This window comes from Notamacropus eugenii, chromosome 3 (assembly GCF_028372415.1).
Source record: "Notamacropus eugenii isolate mMacEug1 chromosome 3, mMacEug1.pri_v2, whole genome shotgun sequence".
Lineage (NCBI taxonomy): Eukaryota > Metazoa > Chordata > Mammalia > Diprotodontia > Macropodidae > Notamacropus > Notamacropus eugenii.
Window position 1 is genome coordinate 119,403,918 of NC_092874.1, and position 24,547 is coordinate 119,428,464.

Below are 24,547 nucleotides of genomic sequence, written 5' to 3' on the forward strand. Positions count from 1 at the left end.
GCAGGGGTCCGCACCCCCGCGTCCTGCCAGCCCCCTCCCCCCGGCGGCCAGAGACCAACTTTCCTCCGGCAGAACTGCACCTGTCTCCGAAGTCGCGATAGTCGACGGTAGCGGGAGAGGAGCCGCCGCGATAGGTGCGCATCTGTTTTTCCCCGCGGCCACTTCGCTCCCAGGGCAGAAAACAGAGAAGGATGTTCCGCGGCGGGTCAGGTACCCCAAGGTAAGTTATTTATAGGAGCCCGAGCGGGTCCAGCAGGACTTTGGGAGAATTTCCTCTCCTTTGCTTTAGTGAGACTTGCCATGTCTTTCCTTTAAATTAGAGTAAAAGAAGAGATGATGTTGGGAAAAGGCATCCTCCTTAGACTCGGTTTCACGGGTGGGTTTTTTTTTTAATTTTTCGGGGGGTGTCAGTCGGTAACACTTGCCCCTCCGGGCTGTGGTTCTCCCCTTCCCATCCTCCAGCGCCCCTCCGTTTTCCTCTCCTTGCCCCCGAAGGGGTCCAGCGGCTCCAGGAGCCGATTTGGGGAAACCAGGAGAGGGAAGGTGGGATCGGTCGCATCAAACGGGGATTTCGAGGTGATTTCGCCATGTTTGGGTGGCTAAGAGGACTTTCTTACCCCCCCACCCCCCCCAAGGAGGTGGCTCGGTGCCACATGGCTCCTCCGGAGCTGCTGCTGGGTTGAGAGAGTGGTGGCTTTTTTTTTTCTTCAATGTCCGCATTCCAGCTAATGTTGCGCAGATAAAATTCAAACTTGAGGTAAACAGAAGAGGAGGAGGAGGAGGAGGGGGGGGGAGGGAGGGGAGGGGAGGGGAGGGAGGAGAAGGCTGTTTCCATTTCAAGAACCCACCTCTCCACCCCTCGGAGAACCACATCCCAAACCTAGGGATAACTATTTCACGTCTTCCCCTCCACCCCCCACCCTCAACCTTCGCTGTCAACAAAAACGAGGGGAGGGCGGGGGCGCGCGTGTCCGGGGGTGGTGCCTTCGCTCCTTCTGGCGAACCTTCGCACCACATCCCTGCCATGCCTCCCTTCTTCTGGCTTCATCTTTCTTCCCCCACTTTTCCGCCGAGGACCACGCGGGAGGCTCGCTCGCCCGAGCGCCCTCCGCCCAAGCCCCTTCGGACTTCGCCCGGCGATCCCCAAGCACTTTCAGGCGGTCCGCGCGCGGGAGCGGCCCCGGGGCCGGAGGGCTCGGGCCGAGGTGGGCAGCGCCAGCCGCGGGCGGCGCTGGGGAGGCTTAGCAGGTGTGTGCGGCGGCCCAGGGAGTCCCCTTTTAAAATAACTTTTCTTTTTTACTTTTTTCCTGCCTTTTCTGTTTGCTAGGACGGTGTGGGAAGTTTGCGAAGCCCGGAGTGCCCGGGAGAAGACCTCCTCCTCCTCCTCCCACCCCGCGGGGCATCGCGGCTAAGAGGCGGCGGGTGGGCATGGGAGGGCTGCTGACAGCTCGGAAGTCATCCTTCCCGGTCTGCCCCGCTGCGCACTTCCATCCTTCCTACCCCCGCCCTTTAGGAAGCTGATGGGTCTGGGGGCGAAGTTAGTTGTGCCCCCCACCTATTCACCACCGAGGGTCCCAGCCCGCAGCCGTTTTCAGGAGCGGTTGCGTAAGGGAGGAAACGACGGACACCCCTGGAGGTGGGGAAAGGACGCGCGTGGGGCGGGCGCGGGCGATGAGAGACGGAGCCCGGCTGGCCGGGGTCGCATCCCGGGCCGGCCGCCCCCGCGCAGGACCGGGATGCGCCGTGGGGGTGGAGGCGCGCCCCGGAGCCCTGTCCCCCGGCGGCGGTTTCCGGGCGCGGTCCCTGGGGGCAGACTGCCGCTTCCATTCCCGGCAGGGAGAAAAGGACTCGGGCGGAGCTTGTGCCGTAAACAGGCCGTCAGCCGCCCGCGGCTCCCCGCCCCTGGGCTGACGCGGGAGCTGGGCTCTCGGAGCGGAGCCGCCGCGGCCGCCTCCGGCGCGCGACCGTGGCCCCGGCCCGCGTCCCTTCGCGGCGGCGGGCGGGCGGGCGCGTGCTCGTGCTCGTGCTCGCGCCCGCTCAGCCCTCCCCCGCCCTTTCCGCGGTCCCTCCCTCCGGGGCGCGCCGCCGACGCCCGGCCGGGCCGGCCTCTGTTTTTGTTTTGATGGGACCCGCGTGCAGCTGACGCGTGTCGAGTCACGTGCCCGCTGGGTGGGAGGGGAGAAGAGGGCGCGTTGACGTCCGCAGGGCTCAGCTCCCGGTGGGGGCGGGGTCGAAGGCGGGGGCGGGGCCGGGGAAGGATGCGGGGGCGGGGCGGGGTTAGTGGTGGTCCAGGCTGCGGGGCAGCGTCGGCAGGTAGAAGCCTCCCGGGCCGGGGCGAAGCTGGGCTCTGGAGGGGCTCGGAGCGTCTAGGTAATTGACACGTGTGCCCCTCCCCCATTCGGCGCCCTGGGGGGCGAGGGGAGTGCGCCAGAGTTAATGAGAGCTTCGCACGTGCTCCTGAGCGACACAGGAGCGATTGCATGACTCCGCAGAACTTGGAAGCGCTTAGTGCAGGTAGGGGGGACCCCAGAGGACCGGGCACGGACACGGGGTACGTGCGGGAAGCTGCGCCCGATCCGAGGCGAGAAAGGAGGGTGTTGGTCCAGGACGTGCGTAGCAGCCTGCTCTTAAGGAAAAAGTAACGTGCGTTGCTTTCCGTGATACATTTGGGTGCGGGATACATTCAGTCTGATCCCTGAGCCCCCAGAACACTAAGCATAGGGGAGAATTTGCAGATTTTAAGAAATGGAAGTAACACGTACATATGTGAGTGTATAGACACAATGTATTTTAAATATGTATCTATACACACTTACATCTATGCGTGTATATATAGATACGGATACATGTGAATTTATACATACATAACAATATGAGTATGTGTGTACATCTACAGATATACTTCATATGTGTGTATATACATAGAAAATGTGTGAATATATATGCAGAGATATGTGCATGAGTATTTAAAAATAGATACATACATATGTGTTATATAGGTATGTATAGGTAACATGTGTTTTTATACACACAGTGTCCCAAAAGTCTCAGTGCAGTTTTAAGCTAGTAAAGCTTAACTGTCATGAACTTAAAAATGAACTAAGATTTTTGGAACATTGTATATAATGCAAGAGGGTCTTGAGCAAATTTGGGACAAGTAAGCTTGTAAGAAAAAAATTGGTTAACCTATCCAAATTTTCACAGACATTTTGGGAGGTATATCATTAACAAGTTCGTCATACTTATGTACAACATGAAAATTTGCAGGTCATGCTCTGGGTGTGTCAGGGAGAGGGACAGGAACGTATGTGGTGTAGCAGAAGCTGTTATGTGGAACTCTTGAGGAGAAAAAATTGGGTCATACCGTCCATCCCGGAACAAACATTTCTTTTGCTTCTTATGTTTTGTAACCATCAGGGTTGAAACAAGTTAGCATTTATTTTTGTAACCACTTGTTCACAGAGATCTTGCACAAATAAGGTCTCTTCAAAAAAACACCATAAAGAAAAGTTTTAGCTGAAGATGTTTTTGTGACTGCAACAAATTTCCAACTGATGAGTGTTATGTAATGGATAGCCTGTCCTTTTGAATTCTCATTACGAGTATCATTTATTAAACAACCATTGCATAGGTGACATTTGACTTTGCGGGCTGTGATATTTACCAAGTAAAGGTTAGGATGCTTATTTGATTTTCAGGTTACAGCAATCTGGTGGGTTAACAAGATGGAGCAACAGAGAGTGGACGGACATGTATCTTGTAAATACATTTAAATGTTGGTTTGGGCTGTAAATTTTGCACTGGCATCTTCGAGTGCCCAAGCTTCTCATTTTCAGCCATCTTAATCTCTTCATTGTGTTAGTTTAATAGTATACTAGGAAAAAAATATTGGTGGCTTTAGATGTAGCAAAAAGAGAGTTCTTTGGCATACTTTGTATTTTGTTTGGTTTTCCCATGAAAATCAAGCTGTATGAAAATGAAAAGGAGAGGAGGAGGGTTATAGTACATTGGTCATGGCTTCCTAGCCTCATTTAGATCTATTGATTTTTCTTAGCTCCTGAGCATATATTTTCAGCTATCTTATATTCCCTTGGTTTATAAGGTTAAGTTAACATTTGCTAGGGAGAGGCACTTCGTCTCTGTCATTAACTTTTTACCTTATCTGAGTGTAAAGAAAAAACATTACTGCCGAATTAACAGAGACCATCGCAGGTCTATTACTTGCTGCGTCAGAGCTCGGTTTTTATTACATGACGTTCTCTATACTTGTACGTGAGGCGAGGGGAACAACTGATAATCTTGTGGTGGTGGCAGTAGTAATTAGATCTAGGTCCTTGTGAAGACGTATAGTCATATATAGACATACAGTCTATGTACTTTATTAGTATCATAGATTTAGAGCTGAAAAGGACCTTGGAGCAGAAGTTCTCAAGCTTTTTGTGCCATGGACTCCTTTGATAGTCTGATAAAACCTATAGATGGCTTTTCAGAATAATGCTTTTAAATACATAAAATAAAATATACAGGATTGCAAAAGAAACCAGTTATATTGAAATGGAGTTATCAGATTTTTTTTTTTAGTAAAAGTTTCATGGATAGGTTAAGAGACCCTTAAAAGGTGTGTCAACCCACTCATTTTAAAGATGAGAAAATACCTCAGAATTTTCTCTCTGCAAAAGCTGGAAGCAGGAAAGTTCAAATTCTGATTTAGAATAACCATTTTCTTCTAAAGCTTTAATAGCTTCAAACTGCGCTGAAGACTTGTTAGGACATTGTATTTTAACCAAGTGCCTTAGCCAGTGTTTGAAATAAAGGAAAATAGGTAATACTGAAGGGGAAAAGTCTTCTAATTTATATTAGATCTTGAGATCTCAGACTGTGTATTATGTTTTATTGAGTGGGTGTTGGGCCAGCTGGTAAAAGTTATTTTATTTGCAAATGATAGGGCAAAGTAACGTGGTTGAATTTCGTTGTTATTTTTCATGTGGTGGTTTACCCTTGGTGCAATATGGCAGTCCTGTGTTTGTCTTTTCGTATGACGGAGAAGCTTGTAGAGGACTTGTTCTATTTTTAATTCCTAGTAACTTAATTGGTAAACAAAATAATGTGCTGCTGAAAAAATAAAGTCAATTGTTCCTCGGAGGGTAAACATCCATTCGTAGGTTAACGTATATGATACTGTATTATATACTTTTGAGCTGTTCAATGAGTCTAGTGATTTATTACAAAAAAAAAAAAATGCATCAGTTGCCTTGTAAACTTTCCATGGAAGTAATGCCCCTGATTCTTTCCTTTTTGGGGCGGTAAATGCAGAAGTGGTTGCTCATAATAATGACTAATCTCCAGCAGGTGAATTAGAGGAGCCTGTATAAGGAAGTTCTGTATGCTTTTTTCAAGGGAGAATTTGTCTCATTTCTAACCTTGCTTCTGAGGGTGTGTTATGAAGCTGGCATAAAAATGGACGGACCAGTTAACTGCCTTTATTTTTGCATAATTTTGTTCTAGGAAATTAAAAACTACTGACGTGAAGTATGTCTGGAAGATTATAGATCTAGGCTAGAGCCCAGGAAATCAGCTAGTTCAAATTGTTTTTACGATGAGGAAGCTGAGGTCCAGAGAGGGGGGATGTATTTGCCCAAGTAATCACTCACTTTATTATTAGTTTTTTGGGTTTTATGATTTTAGTGATCAGATACATATTTGTTACCCTTATTTGCTAGCTTGAAAAACCTACTTTATAAAGTTTAGGAGTTAAGGTTATGAAATTTATAGGGCTACAGTCCAAACGTAGTTCATTTAAATGATTCTTTTACTTTGCCCAGTTTGCCCATGTTTCTAGTGATTCAGATGTGGGGGCGAAGTCCACATTGAATTATTATGTTTAGACTTGTACAACCAAAGATAGTTTTCAGTAAATCTGAAAAAAGAGACCCAGAATATTCTTCTCTTTTATTAAAAGTGACAGTGAAAAATCCAACTTTATTGAAAAACAGTGGAATAGAAATATTTATTTTATAGGTTTCTAAATCTCAGTTTGTGGCACATGTGACACCCAAGTTATAATCATTTCAAAGAGGATGTTTATAATGTGAACAGAAACATTTTTAACTCTACAGACTCTCACTATCAGACTTCGAAATGTTGATATAAATAGGTAGGAGACACACTCGGCATCTGTTGAGAGGAATTTTAAGATTGAAAACTCTCTAAGTTTTATTTCAGGTGATAGGTTCTATTTTGGCTGGGAGATGATATAGCCTAACATGTAAACGATATATAAAAATGAAATATTTTTAGTGCTGTATATAATCAATTCCATCACATGTTTTGGGATTATCTACTTTTTGGATTAACTATAGTCAGATTTTAGGCCTGCCTGCTTTCTTCCCTTGTATGATGTGTTTCTGGAATACCCCCACCCCTTTAGCCCTTTCTCTGAGAAAAAAAAACTAACTTTGTGCTAGATTAAGCAACGTATAATTAAGAATATAAATCAGTCACATTTCAAACTGTGGACAGTCCATTTCTAGAGTGCAGCATTTGGAGTCAGGAAGACCTAATAACCTGATGAATACATTTGGGAGCTCTGTGTGATCTGAAACAAGTCACTTTACCCTAACCCAGAGACGTCTGGGCTTCAGTTCCTCCTCTGTAAAATGAGGGAGTGGAGTAGATGACTGTAGAGGGAGTTTTCAGGTCTAAATCGATGATTTTATGATATGTAGATTCTTAAAAATAATTTTTAATCAACAAATCTACCTCCTCTTCTCATCTTCTCTCCCCTCTTCCTTCAATTGAGAATAAAAGAAAAATCAAAACCCTAGTTACAAACTTGTATAGTTAAGCAAACCAAATTCCCGAATCGGCCATGCTAAAAAAACCAAAAAACCCCACCACATCTCATTCTGCAGTCTGAGTCTTTCACTTCTGTGTCAGGTAAGTAGCATGTTGTATCATCAGTCCTCTGGAATTGTGGGTAGTCATTAGGGTTCCTAAATCTTTCAAGCTTTTTTGGTCTTTATATATTGATATCATTATGCAGCCTGTTCTTCTGGTTCTGTTCGTTGCATTCCACATTATTTTATACAAATCCCCTCAGGTTTCTCTGAAACCATCTCTTTCTTCACTTCTGGGTACCCAAGAAATAGTGTTCAAATTCATTCATATGCTGTATATCCACTCTTCTTTCAAGATCAAGACATAACAGAGCCATTCCCAGGTCTTTGTTCCAATTAGTCTCCCTTCTATCATCACTGACGATGAGAGGGTTCGGAGAGTACACGTGTCATCTCCTCATATTGAATCGTAAGCAGTTTAATCCCTTATGTTTGCCTGTACTTACTTATCTTGTTACTTTTGATCTATGTTTGTATTTGAAAGTGTCTGTGAGGCTGTGTAGTCATTTTGTCAGGAATACTTGGAAGTCCTCTATTTTATTAAAAATCTATTTTTCGCCTGTAGTATTAGATACTCGATTTTGCTGGGTAAGTTAACCTTGCTTGTAAGTCTTTGCCCTCTAGAAAATTATTGTATTTCAAGCTCTCTGTTCCTTTTATTGTGGATAATTTGGGTGTAATCCTGACTGTCGACTCCTTTATTTCTGGTTTAAGTATTTTTTCTTTTACCTGGAAGTGTTGGATTTTGGCTATAATGTTCCTGAGAAATTTTCATTTTCAATTTAGGGGGTAATTGGTAGATTCTTTCTGTTTCTATTTTACCCATCGATTCTAGGGTAGCTCAGTGGCAAAGTAGATAGAGTACTAGAGTTGGAATCAGGAAGATTTATTTTTGTGAGTTCAAATCCCAAGTTAGGCACTTATTAGTTGTGTGACCCTGGGCAAGTCACTTAACCTTGTTTGCCTCAGTTCTTCATCTGTAAAATCAGTTGGAAAAGGAAATGACAGTGGTTCTAAGAAATCTGCATATTTTTATAATTTCTTGAAATGATATCTAAGCCTCTGATTTTTTGTGTTTTTTTTTAAATCATGGTGTTTGAATAGTCTAATAATTCTTAGATTTTCTCTCCTTGATTTATTTTCCAGCTCCGTTGTTTTTGCTATGATATACCTTACAATTTTTTTCCCTGTTGTTTCAGTCTTTTGACTTAGTTGTGATATTTCTTAGAGTCATTAGCTTCTAATGGGTCCATTTGGATTTTCAGGTAGTTTGCTACTTGGGTTGTCCCTGCCTTTTATAACAAGCTGTTAATTCCCTTTGCAGTTCTTCTATAACTCTCTTTTATAGTTTTTTACTCCAGTGCTTTCATTTCATTTATTAAAAAAAAAAAAAATTAGACTTTTAAAACCCTTCTTTCAGCTCTTCCAGGAATTCTAGTTGAATCTTTGCCAAAGCTATGTTTTTCTTTGAGGCTTTGCTTGTAACTGTTTGGGAGTTATTCATTTCTTCTGGGTTTGTATCTTGAATGTCTGTGTGGCTGTAATCATTTTTACGGTGCCATTCTTTTTCTGTTTGCTTATTGTTTCAGGCTACTTCTTGACACTGGACTTTATATTAGGGCCAGGCATTGCACATTTCTGGAGGGAATGTCTGGGCTGGTCCTGCTGCTTCTTTCTTAGGTAATTGAATGTTGTGTTATTCCAAAATCTCAGGGACAGCTCAGGCTGTACAAGTTCTCACTGCTCCTGAAATGGTCAGATTGAAGACAAAATTGAATCAGTGGACCTCTGGACTGATTGATCTCTGCAAATTCCTAATCTGGTTTTGGGTCTGAGCAACAGGCCAGCAGGCTTATCTGTTTGGGATTTCAGTAGATTGCTGCAGTAGATAGACTCACTACTGTGAGCCAGCTGGAAAGCTCTGCTGTTCAGAAGGGCAGGCTTCCCTTTGGTCTGGGATTCTTGCCCTGGTTATTCCTCTGGAGGCTAAACTTGAGTCTTTGCTCTGCTCCTGGGATGAGAGCCACATAGCTGCTGCTTGCTTCTGACCTTGCTCTTTTGCTCAGTACCCAATCTAGGGCCCAGGATTATTCCTCACCCTAGACTGACCTCCTAAGCACAGGTATCCTTCTCTAGCTCTCCTTGGATCTGTGCCCTAGAACTGGGTAGTGAGTAACCAAACTGCCAGCTGACACCCGTCCACGTACCCCACACCAGTTTGGGCCCCATTGATGCTGAATGTGGGACTTCTTGCTGTGGTACACTGCCTCTCCCTGCCCTGGAATGCTTCACTCCTGGCCAGAGCTTGTCCCCAGTGTCTGCAGACCTTTTTGTCTGCTTTCCTATGCCAAACTGAGCTGGAAAAATGACTAATTTTTTCTTGGATTTCCTGATCAGGATTCAGTCCGGTGTGTTTTCTAGATCTGTTTTGGGGAGCTTTTTTGGGGGGGAAGGGAGGAGCTTGGCTGTATTTCTTCCTGCTACTCTGCCATCTTGGCTCTATCCGAAGTAGGAATTCTTCATTCATATCACTTCACTGCTTCCTTACTATAAATCCATGATTTATGAACACTTTTTTTTTTATGGACTGCCATTCTGTCCATTCCCATTTGCTCTCATTCCAAAACCCATTTTAATATGAATGAAAAAAGTGTTGCTGCTTTTGTTGACATCCATAAAGTGACAACTTAAAAAATTAAATTCCTTGAGTAAAGTATTCATTTAAGAAATGAAATACAGATATTATAAATATTAATACTGAAAGAGACCAAGCTGTACATATTGCTTTTGTACTATTAACTGGAGATGCAATAATGGATATAGTCAGTAGTTTACTACTGGTTCTTTTCCTAGCCTGCTGATTCCCAACTTTTTTTGGAATTAAAACATTTTATCATTTATTTGGTTTCATAATACCACCTCCTTCTCAAGTGAAAGTAAATTAAATTGTATTTTGTTTTACTATTCTCTTTGTGTATGTGTCTCTTTCTGCCCTCTGTCTCTCCTTCTCTCCCTCTTCCCTTCCCCTTTTCCCCTATCTGTATGTATTGAGATAAATAGAATTAAGGTTAGGCATTACTACTTTACTTTTGTCTAGAGTGGTAGGCCATTTGGTTATAAAATTTAAATGTCCACAACCCAAGAGTAGTTTCTATCGTGTTGGGCTGGGTTTTTTTGCCAACTTGAAAGGAGCTAGCACGACCTAAGAATGTGAACTTCACTTGTGTTTAATAATTTTACAGGTGTTTGGGATAAAGGTAGAGAGAGCATAGGTATTACATTTTCAGATGACCCTGAGCTAGGAGAGAGAGCTAACACAAGGTGACAGAGAGGATTCAAAAGGATTGTATTGGATTAGAATATTTTGTCCAACTGAAAAAGAAATTTTCTAGGATTAAATGCAAAATTCTTGTCACTTGGGTTCAAAACTTTACTGTCCAAGATGTGGAGGCATGAAAAAGATCTGGGTTTTAGTCAACTCATTTCAATTGTGCTACCTGCCAAGAAAGTGAAAGTGGTGTTAGGCTCCTAAGAGGTACATACGCCCAGGGATAAGGGGGTGAGAGTCGTGTTATACCACGCTCCAGTCAGAGCAGATCTGAACTCTTATGTTCAGTTCTAAGTGATTTATCTTAGGAAAGATGTTGAATAAGTTTGAGAATGTCCTGAAGGTGGTAAAAGGCTTTCAGTTATGCTGTGGAGACTGGGGAAGAAAGAGTTTTGGGGTAACAACATCTGTCTTCAAATATTTGAAGGTCAGTTATAACATTCTACATGTGACCTTCCCTGCTTTGTCCCCCACTGTTCATCCCCTCCCTCCTTAGCTAACTTATATTAAACAATCTTGCATTTGTTCTGTATCTATTTATATCTGTACATGTTGTCTTTTCTAATAAAAGGGAATCTTTTTTTGACCGGGAATTTTTTTCATTTTCATCCCCAACACCTAGCATAGTGCCCACAAGCACGTAGTAGGGACACACTAAGGCTTGTTAATGGATCAGTTGCCTTATTCTACTTAACTCCACAGTTCAGAACTAGGAGTAGTGGGTGAAAGGCACAAAGAGTAGATTTAGATAAATTACTAGCAAATTACTAGCAATACAGTGTATTTTTTAAAAAGGCAATGGCTGTCCTTGGGAGGGCAGTGGCTTTTCTCAGAGTGGGATGGGGGTGTGGGGGTAGGGAGCAAATAGCTGGCATTTATGGAATACTTGAAGGTTTGCAAGGATCTCAACAGGCATCCTTACGACAATTGTTATTATTTCCATTTGACAGATTCTGGGCCATCTCGAGTCATCCTGATCTATATTTGGCCCCTGGATCCAGATGACTGTGGAGGAGAGAGTGAGTGACTTTAACCAGCCCTCCCTCACTTAAGTCTAATTCATTTGTATGTCATGGCATTCCCTTTGTCTTCAAGAACGAAGGACAAACCATATTTGGCAGATTAGGAAACTGAGAGGTCAAATGAATTGCCTAGGGGTCACACAGCATTAAGTGTATCTGAGATAGGATTCAAACCCATGTCTTCCTGACTGCAAGTGTAGCCACTACATCCTACCTCCTCTAAAGCTTAGTGATCCTTTTTTTTAGAAACCCCTGAGGTTCTTCCCAAAGCTGAGTTTCTGTGTTGATAAACCAGTGCTGAAATGTGTTGATATACTAGTGCTATTACCAAACAATAGAATTACTTGCTAGCCTTTACAGTATATATCTTTATAAAAGGTAAAATTTATGTAGCATTACAGTTGTTTTTAATCTCTCTTTATGAAATAATCAATTTCTAATGAATCTTTCATTAGTATAAAATTAAGATTCAGGTCTAAGTAAGAGGCAGTAGTTCTAATGGCATTTGTGAAGTATCCAAAACCTATTTCTTTCTTTTTTTATCTTGTACATATAAACCATATTTACATAAAGTACAAAGTTTTTATATATCATGGTTTCACAGTGTGAGGAAATCAGAAAATCACAGATTTAGAAATTTAGAATGAACCCAAGATGTCATCTAGTCCAACCTTTTCATTCTGTAAATGAGGAAATGAGTCCTAGGAAGGTTAAGTAAACCACCCAAGTCACATGGGCAGCAAGTGAAAGTGTCAGGATCTGAATCCTGGGCCTCTCATTCCAAATGTAGCCCTGTACCATAGTTTTTGTTAGAATATAGTATATATTACAAATCTTAATTCTGAAGTCTTTTCTCAAGCAAAAAAGTATGTTTTACCTGGTAGAACTCCATCTCATGTTAAATCATGAAAATCTTGTCTGACATCAGATTTTTAGAGAGAAAGGGAATAATGTGCATCTACAAAAAAACTAACCTAAACCAAAAAAAACCTGGTGTATTTTTTTCTGGGAAATAATGTGGTTGGCAAGTTAACGACTTTAGAAGGATGATTAGATTTTTGTGTAATTGAGTTCATGTCCAGTTCTAAAGTTTGAGCATCCACAGGAATGCAGTAAGGTTGGTGAAGAGCCTTGAGACCATGCCATGGGGGGATTGGTTGGAGGAACTTGGAGAGAAGAAGGCTTAAACGGAAACTTACTTGCTGTCTTCTGGTACTGGAAGGACTGTTCTGTTGGAGTGGGATTAGACCTCTCCTTCTTGGCTAGGGAATATAGAATGAGGAGCAGTGGGTGGAAGTTTCAGAAAAGTATTGTGTTTTGGCCTGATGGAAGAAGAAACTTCCGGATGATTAAATCCTACACTGCCTGCTCATCCCAAACCCCCACTTCTGTTTAAGGCACCACCAACTCTGCCAATGAGTCAGGTTCGTAGACTCAGCATTGTCCTTGACTCCTCACTCTACCAATCCAGTCAGGCCTTTTTTCCCTTTCAGCACATCTCACAAGCAGTCCCTTCTCTCTGCTCGAAGAGCTGCTACCTTGGCTTAGGTCCTTGTCATCTCTCACCTATATTATTGTTAACTGCCTCTCAGTTGCTCTCCCTGCCTTCAGTCCTTTCATCACTCTGGTCCATTCTACCTATTTCCAAAGTCATTTTCCTTAAGAGCAGATCTGACTGTGTGACTCCGTACTCTTAACCAACTCCAGTCATTTCCTGTTGCCTTGAGAACAAAAAAAAACCAAAAAACAAAACCTTCTGTGTAGCTTTAAAAGCCTTATGCAAGATGGCCCCATCCTGCCTTTCTAGCTGTGTTGGACGTTACTCCCCCTCCTGTATCCTCTCTTCTAGTCAGACCTGTATTCATTGCTTTCTGTTGCTTACACAAGATATTCTGATCTTTGCACTGATCTTTGGCCTTCTCCCATGCCTTTAATGTGTTTCCCCCTTCCCTCCTTCTCAGAGATGTCCTTTCTTCCATTACGGTGCAGCTCAGACACCATCTTCTTCATGAAGCCTTTCCTGATCCTGCCAGATGCTAGTATCCTTCCTCTTATAGTACCTTGTGTTTTTGTGTATTTATTCATTAACTATATATTTATGCTGCATATATTTTTATGCATATCATTGAGAGTAGAAATAGTTTTAACTGAATAAGCACTTACTAAGGAAGACTTACTGTGCACCTACTTGGCTAAGCACTGAGGATACAAATAGAAAAGCAAAGACTGGACCCTGCCATCAAGGATCTTACATTTCAGTAGAAGGAAACAGTATACACAGAGAAATTGTAGTTAGGAAATTTTCTTTTGGTTTGTAAAGTTACAGGCTTGGTGAATGGGACCACAAGGAAATACTGATATGTCCCTTTCAGGAATTGGAGCAGAATTGATTTCATTATAGCACCGTTAACTGGATAGAAGTGAATCGGAGGAGAGAGGGTGCCCATAGATCAACTGAGTCAGTTAACTATCGGAACATTTGGAGCCCCAGGGCAGAAATTCTGGAGATGGAAAAGCTTCAGATGTTCAGAGCATGTATTCTCATTTGGTTGGCAAAGAGAGTTGTTGAGATGTGGACTTTGGATAAGTCATCTCTCTGGGCATCAGATTTCTCATACAACTAAGGGGTTGGATTTGGATAATCTCTGAGTCAAGAATTGAGCTGCTGTAGAGGGATTCTTTTTGGGTGTGCTTTAGACTAGGTAACCTCTGAAGGCCCTTCCAAGTCTAAGATTTAGTATAAGTCAATGAAAGAATTCATTATCTTCAGTGTTGAAGATCTCCAAGTTAATTATCTCAAGTAATTAGTTTTTATTTTTTACTTTTGAAAAATATTTTTACACGTTTAAAGCTGGTATAATATTTGAATTGAACATATGTTTTTGGGTCCAGTAATAAGCTATTTTGTCTGTCTGTCCTGTCACCTCTCTTCTAAATAATTCTGTGTGTGGGTTTGTGTCTGTGTCTGTGTGCTCTCTATTTGCTGCACCCTGTGACCTCCGTAAATTTTGTTTGGATATGTAGTCTGCTCAGTTTTATAATTGCCCAGTGATTAGTTGCTTGACTTAATATTGACTGACTCACAAGGGAGAATTTTGATCCTTGTTTATCTTTCTAAGGTGAATGAGGCATGTTGATATGGTATTATGATGCCAAAGACAGATGGTTATTCCCAAATGAAAGAGACTTGTCGACATGTACATGACTCGGTTGGGTATGGAATGACTCAGTCTTTAAAATAATGTTTTACTGTGGGCCATTAAGATGGGTATATGAATTATAGAACATTTTTAGACACTCATTCTTCTGTGTCCATGTAGATAGGCTGTAGCAAACAAGAACAACCCAGTCTTTTGGTTGTGTATCACTTGATGTGCCTAATTATATCTTTGATTAATTAATTCATTCAGCAAGCATTTCTGAAATACTATGTAGCAAGCTGAGGGCAAAAAGCAATCCCTGCCCTCAAGGAGTTCATGTTCTTATGGGGGAGAGACAACATGCATGCAACTACGTACAAGCCTTGTATGTAAGATATGCACTTTGTAAGTAGAAGGGCATCCTGGAAGGCGCCAACAGTAGGAGTTGAGGATGAGGCTGGTGGTTGGGGAGAAGGGAGTGGTGGTGAAGGGGAACAGACCAGGAAAGGTCTCCTGAGGAAGTTGGGTTTTTTCTGAGGTTTAAGGAGACCAGGGGAGCCAGGAGGCAGGTTGAAGAGGGAAGGCATTACAGGCTTGAGTGATAACCCCTGAAAAGGCATGGAATCCGGAGATGGAGTGTAGTTAGTGTGTGAGAACAAAAATAAAGGCCAGTGTTTCTGGATCACAGAGTGCATGGAGGGAATAAAGTATAAGAAGACAGGACTGAAAAGGCAGAAAAGGGTAAATTGTGAAGAGATTCAAATGCCAGATACCCAGTTTTACATTTGATCCCGGAGATACCTGGAGTTTATTGAAGTCAGATCTGTGAGTCAGGAAGATTACTTTGAAAGATCAGTAGAGGATGAAAAACCTGGGACTGGAAGCCCAACCAGAAAGAAGGCTGTTGTAGTAAGCAGGGTGTGAGTTGATGAGGGCTTGTGCCAAGGTGGCAGCTGGGTTAGTGGAGAGAAGGGTACAGACACAATAGAGATGTTGTAAAGATAGAAATGAGTGTGAGTGAGGAGCAGAGGAGGACGGTGATGTCTTTCACACAGTAATGGGGAAGGTGGCAGGGTTTGGGGGGAAAAAGAATGAGATCCCATTGGCCCAAGATATCTAAGAGGCAGTTGGTTACTGAACTTAAGGAGAGGCCTCAATCTGCACAGAGATTGAGAATTGACCCCTTGGGAAGCCAAGATCCCCAGGTGAGGTATGGTATACATTTAAAGACATAGAAGCATAATGTAGCAAGTTAAATCCTGTGAATAGACTGAAATGACTGTTACTACGTTCTCCGTTCCTGAGCCAAGTTTTATTTATTTATTTATTTTTTATTTTTTTTAATGTTTAACAATCACTGCCATACAATTGAGATTTTATCCCCCCCACACCTACCCCCCCCGCTACCCCCCTCCCTCCCCACGACTGCATACAATTCTGTATGGGTCCTGAGCCAAGTTTTTGCCAAATTGCATGGATTTGGGTTCCTGACTAGCCTGGAATAGGGCAATCTCAGAAGGCCAACTTCTATTGAAATCCCAGGCATAGTCAGTGCGTGGTGGTGGAGTGGAGAGGCCAGAGGAGGACCATTCAGATCATCCTGAGTTTCAGAAAGTTAGAACAAATTCACTTAGTTCTAGGACCACCTCAGGTTTTAGGCTCTTCTACAAGGGGATGTCCTGGGAGGGTCTCAGACGAAGCTAGGTCCCCAGAATCTCAGAGGCTATTGTTCATTGAATTGCTGCCTGATGAAGACATTCATTTGGTCAAGGTGGGGCAGATGAATGCATCCCTTCTCCGCACTTTGTATGCTAACTCACACCTATGTAGTGCTTTGTGGTTTACATAGCATTTTCTTCATAAAAACCCTGTGACCTAGGTAGGCCAAGTCTTATTAATCTCAGGTGAGAAAACAGCTCAGGTGTGTTTTGCTCATAGCCACACAGCCAGTGTCCGAGTCAGGATTGGAATCCAAGTCTCCAGATAGGTCAGTGATCTTTCCATTACGTCAGGCAACCCTTCTGTTTCCAGGACATCTTCACTGCCTTTGCATGTCCAAGGAACTTGAATCAGAACCTTGGATACATCACTTTTAAAAAGCTGATAATTCCTGATTTGTAGGATTCTTCAATTCCACTCTCCTGTGAACAACTTTGTGTTGTATTTGAGTGTAGAACTAAGTCTCTTCCCCTGCTAAACTCTTAAGTTCCTTGAAGGAAGAGACTATATTTTATCATTATTTTTTTGGTATTTCCCTCAGTTCTCAGTGTAGTACCTTGGAAAAACTAAGATTCAGTGAATGTTAGCTGAATAGAATTCATAATAGAGATAGTGGCTCTTGAGAGAGGGGCTTTCAGTGTCATTGAGTGGATAGAGTTATATAAACTTTTGAAAGTCTGCATGACAGTTCTCCTAGAACGCCAATCACAGGATAGTGAAGTGCTCATCCGTTGCCTTTATCTTCCAGAGCTTTCCGTGACCTTGAGTGCATATTTCCATTTCTAGATGGATATTATTAGTACTGAATCTTCTGGTTTGTTCACAGCCGTACCAAACGCCTACTCAGCTCAGAGTTTAATGAGGGCATTGAGAATTTGCTCAGGTTTTTGTGGTTGTTGTTCTGCACCAATAATTTTTTTTCACTCTTGGGAGGGGCCGGTTTTATTATGTATTACAATTTAAAAATTTTAAGTTCTGCAGAAGGAATTCCAGCAGCTAGGTGGTGCAATGGAGATTTGGAGTCAGGAAAACATTTTCTGGAGTTCAAATTTGACTCCAGACACTTAATAACTGTGTGACCCTGGGCAAGTCACTTAACCCTGTTTGCCTCAGTCCTCATGTGGAAAATAAGCTAGAGAAGGAAATGGCCAGGCCCTCCAGTGTCTTTGCTAAGGAAACCCCAAATGGGGTCACAGAGACTCAGAGATGACTGAAATGACACATTTCAGTTGGATTTAATTATTTATTCAATGTGGGCTATGAGCAAGGCATTGTAGTAGGTGGTGGAGATATAGAAACCCCAAATAAGCCAGTCGCTGCCCTTCTGGAGTTCATAGTCTATTGAGAGAATGCAACAATAAGAATAATATAAGGAAAAATTGAGGTGAGATAGGGCACTAATGGGGTTTGGGTAAGTCACTGGGGAAGGCTTTTGGTAGGAAGTAGGACTTTAGTTGAGCTTTGAAGGAAAACACATATCTTTAGAGATGGAAATGAGACATTTTTGGTGTGGAGGGTATGGTTGGTAGTCTAGTTGGGCTGTAACGCAAAGTTCATGGGAAGAAATCATATGAGACAAGGCTGGAAAGGCAGAACTAGACAGACTGTGGAGGGTCTGAAATGCCAGTCTAAGGGAGTTGTATGTCATCTAATGACACTTGTGATGAGGATCAAATGAGTTAATACTTGTCAAGGGCTTAGCACAATGTCTGGCACATACTAGGTGCCATGTAAATAATAACTTTTAAAAAATAAATTAATTTTTATTTTATTTTTTTCAATTGCAGGTAAACAAAAGTTTTTAGCATTTGGGTTTTTTTTTTAATTCTGAGTTCCAAATTGTCTCCCTTTCTCCCTCCTTCTCCCTTCTATGAAGGCAAGCAGTTTAATATAGATTGTACATGTGCAGTCATGCAAAACATATTAGCCATGTTGCAAAAGAAAATGCAGACAAAAAAACCCAAGAAGAACTAAAAAAAGTTTTAAAAAAATGCTTCAGTCTTCATTCAGACTTCATCAGTTCTTTCCTCTGGAGGTGGATAGCCATTTTCATAAGTCCTTTGGAATTATCTTGGATCTCTCTACTGATCCAAATAGCTAAGTCTTTCACAGCTGGTCATTGTCCAGCATTGCTGTTACTGTGTTCAGTGTTCTCTTGGCTTTGCTCATTTCACTTTGCATCAGTTTATGCAAGTCTTTCCAGGTTTTTCTGAAAGCATCCTGCTCTTCATTTCTTAAAGCACAATAGTATCCCATCATAATCATATACCACAACTCATTCAGCCATTCCCCAACTGATGGGCGTCCTCCTCAAATTTCTAATTCTTCACCAGCACAAAAAGAGCTGCTATAAACATTTTTGTACTTTGGGTCCTTTTCTTTTTCATTTGATCTCTTTGGGATACACACCTAGTAGTGGTATTGCTGGGTCAAAGGGTACTGGCTATTATTTTTACTATTTTATAAGCACTGGAGTACCACTAATGATTTTTGAGCAAAGAAGTGATGTGGTCAGACCTGTGCATTTGTAAAATTATTTTAGTAACTGTTTGCAGAATAAATTGGAGAGAGATTGAAAACAGGGAGACCAATGAGAAAGCTGTTTCAGTAATTTAGGTGAGAGGTGATAAGGGCTTGAACTAGAGTGGTGACAGTGTGAATAGACAATAAGGGGATGGATTCCAGAAATTTTATGTAACTAGAACCAATGAGACTTAGCAGTTGTCTCTATATTGACTATATGAAGGTGAAGAGGAAGGAAGAATGAGGAATGACTCTGAGGTTACTATCTGGGTGACTGAGGATAAGGGGGAAGCTGGGGAGAGTGACAGGTGTAAGGGGGATGATAATGAGTTAAGCTTGTGACTTGTCAGATTTGAGATATCATGAGACATCCACAAGTACCTACCCCACAAGAAGCTGATAATGAGTTCAGGAGATACATTAGAACTGGCTCTATAGATGTGAGGATTCACTGATGGCAGAAATGTTACTCGAACCCATAAGATCTGCTGTGAGCAGAAAAAAGGGTCCAGGACAGAGTCCTGGAAAACACCCGTGCCAAGGCCCTAGGAGATCAGAAGAGGTCTCCACACACAAGAGAACCAGGAGAGAGAGCAGCGTCATGGAAGTAAGCGGAGGAAGGACAGTGGGCAGTGGTATCAAAAGAGAAGTCAAGGAGAGTGAGGGCTGAGAGAAGGTGATTGGATCTAATAGTTAAAGAGATCGATGGTACCGTTGGAGATAGCTGTTAAACGTTGGGCTGAAAGCCAGGTTACGAAGGATTGAGAAGTGAGTGAATGAGGGGGAAGTAGAGGTAAGGGGTGTAAAAAAAAAAAAAAGGTCATTCCCTGTGAGATTCCTCTTGGCCCTCTTCCTCATCTTCTGTTCCGTTCCTCTGGGCAGGTTAGGTGCAGCTGGGAGAACAGGTCTGGAGTAGGAAGACTCATCTTCCGGAGTTTCAGTCTGGCCTCAGACACTTACTAGCATTGTGACCCTGGGCAAGTCACTTAATCCTGTTAGCCTCAGTTTCCACATCTGTAAAATAAATTGGAGAAAGAAATGACAAAGCACTCCAGTATCTTTGCTCCCAAATGGGTTATGAAAAGTTGGGCACAACTGAAAAATGGCTGATAAAGAGTCACTCTGGTACCTTCTGCTACTCCTTCTTCACCCTTGTTTCACATGATAGTGACCTGACTCCTTACCAAGGCTAACCATTCCATCCCTTCTCCTTCAGCAGATTGTCCCCCTGTGATCCCCACCCTCTCACTTATTTTCAGTTCTGTCTCTTGCCTCATTCCCCGCTGCCTACAAACATGCCCATGTCTCCCCCATCCTGAAAAAACCTTTACTTAATCCATCCTCCTCTGCTATCATCTGATTTCTCTTCTACCTTTTGTAGCTAAACTCCTTGAGAAGCTGTCTACAATAGGTGCCTCCCCTTTCTTTCATCTTGCCTTACCCCTTTACAGTCTGGCTTCTGACCTGATCATTCCACCAAGAGAGCTCTCTCTAGAGTTACTAACGATCAAGTGATGATCAGTTGCCCAATTCAGTGGCCTTTTCTCCTTGACCTCTCTGTGGCCTGGCGCTGCTGATCTCCCTCTCTCCTCCTCGATACTCTCCTTGCACCCTCTCCTGACTCTCCTCACATCTGATCTAATTGTTGGTTCTCTGTTTCCTTTGCTGGATCTTCCCTTGAATCGTAGGAGTCCCATGTCTTCTGTCCTGTTTTACTACTGCGCTTGGTGATCTTGTCAGCTCCCATGGACTGTCTCTTATGCTAACAATTCTTAAAGCTGCCCCTCCTGCCCTAACCACCCTGCTGACTCCCAGCTGCCTTTCAGACATCTTGAACTGCATTTTTGGTAGATATCTTAAACTCAGTATAGTACGTGCAAAACAGAACTTGTTATCTTTCATTCTAATCTTTCTTTCTCCTTCTTCTACCTATCCTGTTAGTTTATAGGGTACCACCATTCTCCCAGCCCCTCAGGCTGGAAATCTAGGAGTCATCCTTAACTCCTTTCCCTCTCACCACCCCTTCCTTCTACCTATCCAAGCTGTTGCCAATGTCTGTGGATTTCACCTTTGTAGCATCTCCCTTCCCTCCTCTGGCACTGCCCCCTTTTCCTCCTCCCCCTCAGTGCCGTCCCAGATTATTATAATACGGTGCTGGTGAGTCTGCCTCAAGTCTCTCGCTACTCCTCTCCATTCTCTGTTTAGCCACCAAAGAGATTTTCCTGAAGTGAAAGGCCAGCCATTTGTTGCTCCTCTACTCAGTCAACTCTGGTGGCTGCCTGTCGCCTGCAGGATTAAATACAAAATTGCTGTATCATGCTCAGAACCCTTTGTCTCCTTGCTCCCCTTCCTTTCTAGTCATCTCATACCCTTCAATCCGATAACACTGGGCTCTTGGCTGTGCCAGGGATGAGACACTTGTCTCTGGCATTTTCTCTGGCTGAATCACAGTCAGTTCTGCCTGCTGACTTCCTGGCTTCAAGTCCCAGCTAAATTCCATCTTTTACCAGAAGCCTTTCCCACTCCCTCTTCTTTCTGGTGCCCTCTCTCTTCATTTACTTCCTATTCATCCTATAGATAGCTTGCTTTGTATTTGTTTGCTTGGTGTCTATTAGATTTTAACTTCTGTTAGACTGTAAGACACTGTTTTTTGCCTCTTTTTGTATCCTCAAGAGTTTTGCACAATGCCTACTATATCGAAAAATTACTATATGTTGATTGATTGACTACCCTTTTTGGAAGTTGGCAGTGAAAAGGAGAAACATAGGATAGAACCTTGGAGGGATAGTAAGGTCAAGTGAGGTTTCTTTTCTTTCTTTTTTTTTTTAAAGGAAGGACTAGACCTGGGTCTGTTTGTAGGCATTGGGAAAAATTACCAGCAGGTAGGGGGAGACTGAAGATGAGCGAGAAGGAGGCCTAGGGCACACCATTACAAGATGGGAAGGGATGGGCATAAGGGTCCCTTCTCTCTGTGGAGAGAAGAGTAACGGAGGAGAGAGTGAGTTAAGACATAGAGTGAAGGTAAGGTTGTAGGCAATTTTTAATTTTGAAAATTTCATTATTTCTTGTCTTCAGCTCTACATAATTCTCTAAAATAGATGTTGAAATTTTCCACTTGAGTTTATTTTGAAGTATTTGAGGCAAATATACTATTCAGGTTTTAGTTATTAGAGCAGTTAACAAGAGAATTATTTACAAGTTAACAAATGTTTATTTCCTTATGCCATTCACTCTTTCCTTGTGTATTATCTTTTAAATTTGAGGCTTATTTTGTAACTTAATTGTAATTATCATACTTGTGAAAATTAGCCTTTCTTACAGTCAACTATATATCAGAAAATGGCCTCTTTTCCCACCATTTTGAACTCAAATTGAGATTTTCCCCCCCTCCTCCACTTACTTTTTTGAAAGTTAAATTACCTTGTTTTTTGTGAATGCCTTTTAAAGTACGTTGTGACTTTGGCAGTTGTGAATCCTCTCCCTCTGCCATCTCATTTAACTTTCTGTCTGTATTCTTTAGACCACTGTATTTTTGACTTCTGGAGGGTAGCTATGGTCTATCCACTAGAAGTCCATTCCTCGTTAAATGTTTAGTAAAGGCAAGCCTTGGAATGTAGGAGAAGGCAAAAATGAAATGTTCTCTTTTACCACATTTTGAAACTCAAGATGTTTCGTGGAACCCAGTGGTTTCACAACATGCATGCTCTCCTTCAGGAGTAGGCAGACTGCAGTGCTAGTGCCACTGTACCCTCATTTTCAAGATTCCTTTTCTCCCTTCTATTTTCTTGATTTCCTAATTCTATTTCTATTGCCTTTTCCTTTCAAAGTCTCTTTTTTTCTTTTCTCCTTTTATATTTTGAGCTGCTACTGGTGTCCTATTAACTACACTAATGACATCCAGGGCTAAACAAAGTGTTGATCCTTGTTCTGAACTCTGATATCAGTACGGAGTATTACTGCCCATAAACTGCCATGTTGGTGCTAACCTATTTCTAAAGAGTTTAACTATTAGAAGAACTCTTACACATATCTGTATTATTACTTTGATTTATCTATGATATTTGACAACCATTATTAAAATATGTGCAGCATTCTAATAATCAATGAAACATGATATATTTCTATGCCTAGCTACTACACTTTTCTGTAGTTGTGTTGGCAGTATTCTGAGGAGATGTTTCTTAAAATCTTTTGATGTTATGTTATTTTTAAAATAAATTAAAAAATAAAAGTTCTTCTACTGTATTTTTAGGAGGCAAATATATTCCAAATGTAGGGGCAGCTAGGTGGCCCAGTGAATAGAGTGCTGACCCTGAAGTCAGGGAGACTCTTCTTCCTGAGTTCAAATCTGGCCTTAGACTCTGTGTGACCCTGGACAAGTCACATCACTTAACCCTGCTTGCCTCAGTTTCTCCTTCTGTAAATGATCTGGAGAAGGAAATGGAAAATCACTTTAGTATCTTTACTAAGAAAATCCCAAACAGGGTCACAGAGAGTTGAACATGACTGGAAAACAACTGAACAGTACCAACAATAAATGTTCCAAATGTATTTTCCACCTGATTTTCAGTGTTGTCAGCCTTCTGGAGCTGGGTAACAATGTAAAGAAAGAGGATAGTAACCTCCTTGTCATCTAATCATGGGACAGTTGTCAAAAGAATCAGTTTTAAAAATCTCCAGTTGATTACTTCAGTAGTTTCACCTTTCATTGGGGCCGTTGGCTGTGATAGGTGACCAGTGATAAATTTAAATTTGGGGATTCTAAGTCATACTCGTCAAAGGTTGCCCCGCTTACACCTAGTCCCCAGAAAGTTCTTTCTGTGTGCCAGATAGAGGCTGAGTAGACAGTTGCTGTGGCATGGTCCATAATATATAATTTGACAACTTCAAAAAAAATTCTCCAACTGTTAGGTGTGGCATCGACGCCATGCAATTTGTTAAATAACAGTAGTATGGTTTTAAAAACTCATCTCTGGGCCTCTTTTTTTTCCCTGACTCATTATCTGCTTGCATGTTAGTCACATAGTGAATATTATATTTTAAAATGGGCCCATCTGTGTATTTTGGTGACAGGCTTCACAGTCCCTTAAAGAGTCTAATGACTTTTCTATCTCTCTGTTAGTTATTTGTTGAATGAATGGGGAAAAAAAACTTGTGAAAAGTTTAGATATTTTGGGGTTCTCCTAACCACAGATGTCATTTCACAGCAGTTTCAAACCAGTTTGTTGTGGTGGTTATTGTTTGTCCTTGATTTTATGAGGTTTTGTATCAAAGGGCATTTTGCTAAATTTTAAACAGTAAAATTATTTTAACAAGTGTTAGCTTTAGAGTCTTAATAAAAGCATCTGTTTACCTTCCTTGTAATGTTAGGAACACAAAAATTAATGGTCTTCTTCTGCAAGGGGCAGTAGGGTTAAATCCCTATTCTGTCTGTCAATTCACCTCTTCTAGCTTCAGTGTCTTAGTCTCTAAAATAAGGGGATTAGACCAGATGATCTCGAAAGGCCCTTCTAGCTTTACAGCCAGTGACCTGCACATTTGATTGATAGCAGTTTATGTGACCTTGGCTTTGCCTCTGCATCTGTCTTTGACTTTGAAGAAGTTACTGAATGGCAGTGGGAATCAGGTTTTTTTTGGTAAAATGAGAGGCATCTAGGTGGTGCAGTGGCCTGGCCTGAACTCAGGAAGACCTGAGTTCAAATCCAGCCTCAGACGCATACTGTGTGACCCTGGGCAAGTCACTTACCCTGTTTGCTTCAGTTTCCTCATCTGCAGAATAAGCTGGAGAAGGAAATGGCAAACCACTCCAGTATCCTTGCCAAGAAAACCCCAAATGGGCTCAGGAAGAGTTAGACACAGCTGAACATCAACAAAATGAGAGATAAGACTAAATGGTTTCTGAAGTCTTCTCCAATTCTG